A 10,034-nucleotide genomic window follows, 5' to 3' on the forward strand; every position below is an offset into this window, starting at 1 on the left:
TTTTTTTTTAATGCCAGAGACAAGGATGGGGAGAGTGGAAAGCACCCTCCCCTGGGGCCTGATCATGCCACAATCCTTTTCCCTCCAACTCTCCATCCTGTTGGCATCTTGGGTACACATATGTGCCTGGTGTGTTTTTCGAGCTACCAGGGCTGGTACTCAAACTCTGGCTGGCCATGTGGGATCAGGCTGCTTCTGTGCAGTGCTTAACCACTGTGCTACATGGCCCAAGACTCTCAATGACGTCATGTAACATCTGGATCTAACCTTGTCTGAAGCGATTGTATTCTAGACTTTCAGTTACACAGCCAATCTTTTGCCTCCTGTTTTAGTCCATTTTCTTTTGCTATGATGGGAAACCACAGGCTGGATAATTTATAAAGAAAAGAAGTTAATTAGCTCACCATTCTGGACACGGGGCAGTCCAAGGGCATTGTGTTGGTACACTGACGTTATCCAAATCACTACCTCATTGACAACGTGAATCTGTTCAGGAGAGCTCACCCTCATCACCCAATCACCTCTCTTTAGGCCACACCTTCCAACACAAGAACTTAAGGGATATAGTCAAACAATAGTGCTCTCTATTTTTGATCGCAGCCAGTCTGAACTAATCTTCTGTAACTTGAAACTAAGGAGTACTTTTTCACAATAAAAAGGTTGTTTTTTTTAAGTGATTTTTTGCTATAGGGTATATGCACTCACCAGAGAGAGAAAAAGTGAGAAATCAACCCCACCCCGGGGGGTGGGTGGGTGGGATGGCCATGTCACAACCCCTTCTCCTTTATTCTCCTCTCAGGATTTTGGGCACACATGGTCACAAGCCCAGCGTGATCTTAAAGGCTCTGGGTCCCAGAATTGAACTGTGGTGGACCATGTGGGAGTACAGCACTTTAACCGCTATGACACCTGCTGGGTCCAATAAAGATTGTTTTTAAAAATCATGTTGGGGGTTGGCCCTGTAGCCTAGTGGGTTAAGAGAGCTGGATCTCACATGGCTGACCAGAATTTGAATCGCAGCTCTTGTGGCTTGAAAAACATATAGGGCACATGTGCCCCAAATCCTGACAGCATGGAGAGATGGAAGAGAAGGGATTGAGGTGTGGCCGCACCCACTAGGGGGTGCTTTTATCCTCCCCTCTCTGCCCCTCTGGCTCATGCAAGCCCCTCTGGCAATTGAAAATAAAAAATCACTTGCTGAGCAAAGCCATGATTGGAGACGGTTGATGCTCGGGATGATTGTAACTGAAGAGATTTTCCTGGCAGAGCAAATGTGTGTGTTAGCAAAATGACTAAATTCCTGGGCCTTTCCTAGTTATCTCTGGGTGGCTGGGTCTTTGAACATTTCATCTGTTTATTGACAGCTGCGCTTGACAAGGTTGTCGTAACTCTCAACGTGGCATGTGAGAGGAGGAAGATGGCGCTGTCTGGGGGACAGCTCTGTGGCACAGAGCCCGCACTTGTAATGACAATAGGTATTAAGCTAGTTTGGCACAAACTAGCCAAAGTCCGTGTCGCATGTCTTCAAAAAGTGATAGGGCTTTCAAGTAAGATATTCTGTGAGTCAACAAAATGTGTGTGTGTGTGGGGGGAGGGAATAGAAAGCAACTATAAATACCAGAGACAATGTGGGAGAAGGCTGGGGAATGGTAGAAGGAATCAAATGATAAATAGGGAATCAAAAAAAAATATATATATATGAAACAAGAAATGGAAAATTATTTGTTGATAATATGTATGATTAAGCTACTATACAGAGTATTCACGTTTTGTATGCTGTGATGATGTTCAGTGGATAAATGTAAAGTAAATTTAAAAAAAGTGATAGGGCTTAGGGGAAAAGAAAGTCAACCCAATCATGAAAAGAGCCCTGAAATATGAATCAAAGATTTGTTTTCTTTTCTTCTCTTCTCTTTTCTTTCTTTTCTTTATTGAGAGGTTTTTGCTATAGGGCATGTGTGCTCACCAGAAATAGAGAGACAGAAAGTGAGAAATCACCCCCCAGGGGGGATGGCCACACCTGAATCCCCTCTCCTCCACTCTCCTCTCCGGATCCTGGGCATGCGCACGTACACACGCTGGGAGTGAGTTTAAGCCACTGGGTCTGGGACTTGAACCGTGGTCCACTACATGGAAGTCCAGCGACATAGCCATCACTCCAACTACTGGTCCCAAGATTTGTTTTTCAATCCAAATTCTTCAGGTCTTTAGACAAAACAGCTCACTTCCTAGGCCCCGGTTTTCTTTCCCAGAGAGTGAGAACCTGAGGCCAAGTGATTCCAGTGAAAGCTTCCACTTCCCACATTCTCTGATGCCATAAACATCTGCATTCCTGAATATTCATCTCAAATTTGCAAACATTTCCTCATCGATTAAGAACTATGATAAATATTTGGATCAATTGCCACATTTCTAGAAAGGCTATATTTTTCACCCTTTGGACCGCAGAGAGAGCGGAAAACAACAGGAATAAATGACCGAGGACTTGACCCTGGGAGAAGACGGAGAAGAATGAGACCCCATGCAACGTTTACTGTGGGGGCAGGAAGCGACATTTACTGTGGGGGCAAGAAGATCTTGTCGAGTTCATGCTTCAGCTTCAAGCCCTTGCAACGCCAGCCTGTGATCACAGGTGCTAATTAAATTAATAAACGGCCCTGTGTTCGAACATGTGCCCCACACCTGCTGTGTCACCAGGCGCAGTTTGTTGCCTGGTGTGATTGGAACGGTTTCACCACTTAACGAAGGCAAAAAGAAAATAACAGCAAGCAAGAAAAGCCGACTCCTAGCCAATATGTCCCTAATTTCCCCCCCCCCACACAATGCCTATTAATTTGCGATGACACATTAGGAAACACACATTTCGAATTTGACATCCCCCAATTACTTAGGGCGTGACAACTTAGTTTAATAGTTATTATAATTACAAAAAATAACATCCTGTCCTCACCCAATTAAGGACAAGGATGATAAACTGAGAAATTACAGCTTATAAAAAGAAGGCTTTAGATGCAAACAAGGAACATGGCCATCTCTCCTTAATGATGCTTTAACCAAATGGTCTGGGTGGGGGAGCCTGTATTTGGAATTACTGTAAGTGGCTCGGATGATGTCTCTCCTTTGACTTACTTGGAGAAGCAAAGCGCTTTTGTTTGAGAAAGATATTAAATGTTTTTTTTAGCTTTAGCCACCTTTAGTGTTAATAGACATCCCAGAGGCTGGGCAGCAGAGCAGCGAACACCATGCTCTGTGAGCCTGACCCACTTGGGACGTCCCCGGTCTGGTCTGGGAGTATTCCTGGCGCATGTGCCCATGATCCGGGGCTGGCTGGAACTGGGAGGGGGTGTCGGGTGCAGCATTGACCCTGTTGAGGGTGTTGCCTCTCCCCTTCTCTCTCTATCTTACTCATGGAAGAAATAAAGTTTTTAAAAAGGACATACTTCAGTGTATTAGGATTATATTTAGTCATGAGAAACTCGAAGCCCATTTCCCCCGTCCCCCCCCCCCCCCCCCCCCAGAAATCCTGGCAGAATGCCCTAGTCTAGTGTCATGCTCTGCTGCCTCAGGGAGCAAGCTGCTCCCATCCTCTTGCTGGATCAGTCTCCCAGGGCTCAGAACAAAGTTGCAGTCCATTTCCATTTACTCCCTATTGCATCCCTTAGACGCTGGAGGCTGGAAAACCAACTGTGTTCTAGGCCACGGGCAAGTTGTGCATCTTGCAATTAGGGAACAAGGTCAGCGAATTTTGTGGGAAGGGCCAGCTGGTGAATATTTCAGGCATCATAAGCCATAGCCTGTCTCAGCTGCTGAACTACCTCTCAGTGCTACAGCAGCCAAAACAATTCATAGATAAATGTGCGTGCCTGTGTTCCAATAAAACTTTATTTGCAAAAACAATTGCTGGATTGTAGTTGGCCCACAGGTTGATGGTTAGTATAGAAGATGGTAACATAGATACTAGGGCTCACTAGTAGCCAGGTCATAAAAATATTAATAATAATAGCAAGTGGCAAGCAAAATTGCTAGTAATTAATAAATACTGGCAAAATGCTGTAACAAGGGGGTAAATTTGCTTAAGGTCCTCTTCGAAGGACTAGTTAGTGAACCTCAGTTATGCCTTTGGTCTTGCTGACTCTCATTTTGCCTGAGCGAAAACTCCCATCTTGTTTTTGACCTAGTTAAGGAATACTTGTTTTCTGAGCAGCTATTGGGGATGCAAGTGTCCATGAAATAAGTATTCCAAGGAACAAATGGAGGAGACACTGAGAACGTTCTTCCAGAAAATAACTATGGCTTTTGAGAGAAACACGCTCACCCCCAATCCTCACTGGGACTGAGTACTATGGCTGCTCGACCTTCCTGGACATCGCCCAAGTTCCATTATTGCCTTAGTAGGTATGAAGGTGCAGGCTCAGGACAAGCTGGTGAAAAAGGCCCATGGAGGGAGAAGAATTGGGAAGTAAGAAGGGGCAAAGGGCTGATGACCGGCCACCATCTTGAGAAGTCATTTCTCAAAGGCGACTTGTTTTGGGGTTTTGTTTGTTCAAAAGAAACAAACAAATGTGTACTTTCTGGGGTTGTCACAGCTGCAAGTTAGTTAAGCAACTTGTTAAGCTATTCTTGAAAATGAATCACAAGGCTTTTTTTTTTTTTTTTTTTTACAACTTTCTCCCTCTTCCTGGCAGAGGGGGACAGGGCTGCGAACTCTCCTTCACTTATATCTCACTTTGAGATCCTTTCTTTCTTTTTGGGGATACAGATGCAGGATGAGAGAGCTCCCCCTTGAGCAAAATAAATTCAAAAGAATTTGGTAAGAATTCATTATTGAGAATTTTCCTTTTCATTATTATTTTTTTGGAGAGGTTTTTGTTACAGAGCGCGTGCACTCGCCAGAAAGACAGAGAGAGACAGAGAGATAGAAAGCGAGAAATCACCCCTAGGGGGGATGGCCACACTGCAATCCCTTCTCTTCCATTCTCTCGGGATCTTGGGCATGCACGCACACATGCCTGGTGTGAGTTTAAGCCGCCAGGTCTGGGGCTTGAACCGCGGTTGACTATGTGGGAGTCCAGCGACAAAGCCATTACGCCAACTACTGGTCCCCTTCATTAATTTTATAAAAGATAACACATCACTTGACAGATCAAATATAAACATACAAATACAGAACTGGAATCTGTCATCATCCACCCCTCTCAGGCTCTCCCACACTCTGTATACCCGCTGTAACCATCAGACTCTGGGCCAGGGAAGAGGGATTGTTATAGTAATTTCCGTTGCTTCCAGGACTCTTATATTGAGATGAGCTATTCTGCAAACTGCCCTCCTAATTCTTTTTTCTCCATTTAGGAGCTTCCCTTTTCATAGTACCAACTACGGTTAATCGACATTCAGAATCGTCTAACCCCTACTGAGTATTTGGTAGAGAAGACACTTAGTGTGTTTGCCAAAGGGTGCATGCACTCTGCAGAGAAAGAGTCAGAGAGAAGTGAGAAATCACCCCCCAGAGGGGATGGCCATACCACAGTCCCTTCTCTTCCATTTTCCTCTTGGGATTTTGGGCACACATGCTCCTGTGCCTGGTGTGAATTTCAAGCTGCCAGGTCCAAGACTCGAACAGTGGTCAACCCTGTGGAAATCCAGTGCCTTACTGACCACAGCACCTGCTGGCCCTGGTCAAACATGTTTAATACATAGATAAGAGACTGAAATGACAGCAGCCTTAGATTTTCACCTTGATGAAAGCAGACTTAGAAAGTTAGAATACAATGATAGGGGACTGGCAGGTGGCGTGGTGATTAAGGATGCTGGACTCCCAGTGGCCCACCATGGTTTGAATCTTGGAGCTGGCAGCTTTTTTTCTTATTTTCCCTCTCTCTCTCACTCTGTCCCTTTCTGGTCAAATTAAAATAAATAAATAAATAAAGTTAAATAAAATTATTCTTAAAAAAAAAAAAAATTGGAATACAATGATAGAACTAAAAGAAGCTTAGAGATAATTTGGTCCAAATTCCTTAGTCAAGAGAGGAGCTGAGGTTTGGAGAAGATGAACGAGCTGGTAGAAACTCGGGTCTTCTGGTTTATGGAAACGCTTGGGAGCGCTGCCTCCCCTCCCGAGGAGCCGGCCAAGGGGCGAGCAGCCTGGACAGCAAGGGGAGGAGTGGCTGTGCTGACAGGCAGGCAGAGGAAGTGCGAGGGAGGGTGTCTGACTTTGCTTCTTGCAGCAGCAGTATCTGAGGAGGACCTTCGGCTCTGGAAAGACCATCTGTTCCCAGAGACAAGGACACAGCACAGTGGCTGCGTGGAGACCTGTCCAGGACATTGGGTGGTACACATGTAAGTGCAAGATGGCACTAGGCAGGGTTTCTGGGCCTGTTTTATAACATCCTGAGGTGTTTCTAGGTTTTTTAGGTAGTGTCAAAGAATTACCCCAAATCTATGGTGCATTCAATTTACTTCGTCTTCACATGACAGTTTTTGGAAGAAAGGAAATGTGTCAAATTTAGACCAAACAAAAAGATTTCCAACATTTCCCAAAAGACTGGAGATGGGGCCAGCATCAGAAATTCAAACTAGGCCAGCAGGTATTGTGCTCGTGGTGCTAGACTCTCCCATGACTGACCGCAGTTCCGGGTCCGAACTTGGAGGCTTGAAAACCTCGCCAAGCGCACATGTATGTGCATGCCCCAAATTCCAGGAGGAGAATAGAGAAGAAGGGATTGTGGCATGGCCATTCCCCCTGGGGGCGGGGGGTGAGAAATCACTTTCTCTCTGTCTCTCTGTCCCTCTGTCTCTCTGGTGAGCACACATACCCTATAGCAAAAACCTAAAAAAAAAATGTAACTGATAAGTATGGTCATATAAAGCATTTAAGTACTTAATATATCCCAACATGTCTATTAGTTAGTTCTAGAATTATTTTCATAAATGAATACAATTCCATAATGCATATGAATATAGATAGACACATATATTAATACTATGTATATAATACATATACATAGTACGTACATGTACTGTATATAAAATAATATGAATGTATTATTAATATATATGTATGTGCATATATGTGTATATATAGATACATATTATGTATATACTAATATTTATAAATATATAATGCATGAGTATAATGTATACATAATATACATGTGTGCACATATGTATGTACATAGGCATGCCCATATATGTCCATATATATTTTTGGAAATTTTATGCATTTTAGAAGGTGACCCTGGAGGGACCAGCCGATGGCATAATGGTTATGTTGCTGGACTCCCATGTAGATGACCATAGTTTAAGTCCCAGGGTTGCTTAAACTCACGCTGAGTGCATGTGCATGCATGTCCAAGATCCCAAGAAGATAATGGAGGAGAAGGGATTATGGAGTGGTCATCAACCCTGGGAAGTGATTTCTCACTTTCTGTTACTCTGTGTCTTTCTGGGGAGCACATGCACCCTATAGCAAGCCTCTCTCTCTCTAAAAGAAAAAAAAAAAGATGATCCTGCAAATTAGTTAATAAACATGTAGGAACTTACTAAGTAAGTTCCTTTTATGTATATGCATTCACACACACACACTCATATATATGTATGAATTAATAGAGTCTATATACACATATGCAAACTTTTCTTTTTCCCTGTATGCATATGTTGTGTGGTCCCTCTCTCTAAATAGTATCCTTTTCTCTTTCTTATCTTCCCTTTCTTTTTTGCCTTCAAGAAGAGTGAGAGAGGGACCAACAGTTAGCATAATGGCTATGTCTCTGGACTCCCATGTAGTCAACCGTGGTTTGCGTCCTGGACCTGGTAGCTTAAACTCACACCGGGCGTGTGTGTGTGCATGCCCAAGATCCCGAGAGGAGAATGGAGGAGAAGGGATTGCAGTGTGGCCCTCTCCCCTGGGGGGTGATTTCTTGCTTTCTATCTCTGTCTCTCTCTGTCTTTCTGGTGAGTGCACGCGCCCTATAGCAAAAACCTCAAAAATAAAAAAAAATAAAAAAAAAAGAAGAGTGAGAAAAGAGAGGGGAGGAAAAAAAGAAACAGAACCGAGTGACCAAAGGATGCCCAAACTTAATATAAAATGTTTAAATTCTTAATCATAATAATTAGTGGCACATGGCCTTTGTGAATCTCATCTGTTTTAGCCAAAAGAAAGAAATTTACAAAAACATTGTAAAATGCAAGGCATTCTTCTTCTCTTACTTTCTAAAACCAACAAAGTTTACCTATTATCGAATGCCATTATAGCAAAAGCATTAAGAAGGAGAAAGATCACTTGAAGTTAGAGCCATCGTTAATTTACTAACTAATCACTTGAGTCTCATAAATAATGTGAAGCAGAAAGGGTCGTCAGATGTGATTAAGGACATTATTTCATGTTAAAGTAGCTCATGATATAAAAATTTTCCGAAGAAGAACTAAGGTTTCCTCAAGGTTAAGGATCTCTGGAGCCTACTCCATGAGGATGATTGAGTACAGAGCAGTCTTTGAGAAGCATGTACAAGGTCTCTCAAGGTGAGAGGTCTCAGAATGAGAGCAGATTATATAATCTGAAGATTTTCTAGATGGCTTATTTTTCAAAATGAACTGTCCTATTTTTCTGCTACTTAAAAAGCGGATATCCATGTTGAGAAAATAATAGTGTAGGCATCATTCAGTTCATTCAACAAATATTTATTCAGCACCTCCTGTAGGCCAGACACTCTTCCTGGAATAGAGTGGGGAGCCAAAAGAAGCCCTTGTCCCTAAAGACTTTATGCTCTAAAATAGAGGTAGGCAATAAAAAGTTAAAATAATAAAGCAGTAAAGAACAAAGCAAAAACATATATATTTAAAGGGGTGGCCCATGACCTTAGGGAGCCAGATCTTATATGCCTGACTGCAGTTCAAATCCCAGCCCCGGTGACTTGAAAAACACATGGGGTGCATGTGACGTGCATATGTGCCTAAAATCCTAACAGGATGCAGAAATGGAGGAGAAAGGATTGCAATGTGACCACACCCCACTGGGGGTGCTTTCTGCCTCTCTCTCTGTCTTTCTGTCTCTCTCTGGTGAGCACATGTGCCCACCGACCAAAGCACACACACACACACACACACACACACACACACACACACACACACACATAAATGATACCAGAAACTCATAAACTCTGCAGCAAGAAAGACAAAGAAGCATTGACAAAGCCCAGTGGTGAGTGTTATGGATAGGTACAGGATGGAAAGTTCCCCAACTTGGGAAGACAAAGTCTATCTTCTTAGAACAAGTGATGAAGGATTGTCAGCCCAGGTAGGTGAGGATGTGGGGAGAGGTGAGGAAGGGTTGCTCCTGGCTGAGCATCAGCACTGCAAAGGCCCAGAGGGGAGAAGGCTCAGGTGAGAAAGAGCATAACGTTTGTGAGGATCCCACATGAAAATGACCAGGGCAGCTGGAGAAGGGATTTAGGAAAGAAGGTGAAAAATGAGTCTGAGAGGAGTGCAGAGCCTTGGTCATGCTGACCCTGTGAGCCATAGACAGAGATTTGAAATCTACTTTAAGAGCAGTGGGAAACCACTTTTTTATTTTTAAAGAATTATTTAACTTTATTTATTTATTTATTTTAATTTGACCAGAGAGAGGGGAGGGAGAGAGAGAGAGAGAATGTGAGAAAGCAGGTCTGGGAATCAGATTATGGTTGGTCATGTGGCAGTCAAGTGCCCTTAACCACCACGCCCCCCGCCGGCCACTTCCCCTTGTGTGTGTGTGTGTGTGTGTGTGTGTGTGTGTTTTAAGAGGTTTTTGCCTTAGGGCTTGTGTGCTCGCCAGACAGAGACAGAGATGGTAAGAGAGAAAATGAGAGATCACCCCCTAGGGGGCATGGCCACGCTGCAATCCCTTCTCTTCTATTCTCCTGGGATCTTGGGCATGCATGCACAGGTGCCCAGCATGCTTTTCAAGGCACTCTTTCTGGGACTTGAACTGTAGTTGGCTGTGTGGGAGTCCAGTGATGTAACCACTACACCATGTGCTGGCCCCACCACTGTCAAGTGGT

The sequence above is a fragment of the Tupaia chinensis genome, unplaced genomic scaffold, assembly GCF_000334495.1.
Source record: "Tupaia chinensis unplaced genomic scaffold, TupChi_1.0 Scaffold000010_1, whole genome shotgun sequence".
Lineage (NCBI taxonomy): Eukaryota > Metazoa > Chordata > Mammalia > Scandentia > Tupaiidae > Tupaia > Tupaia belangeri.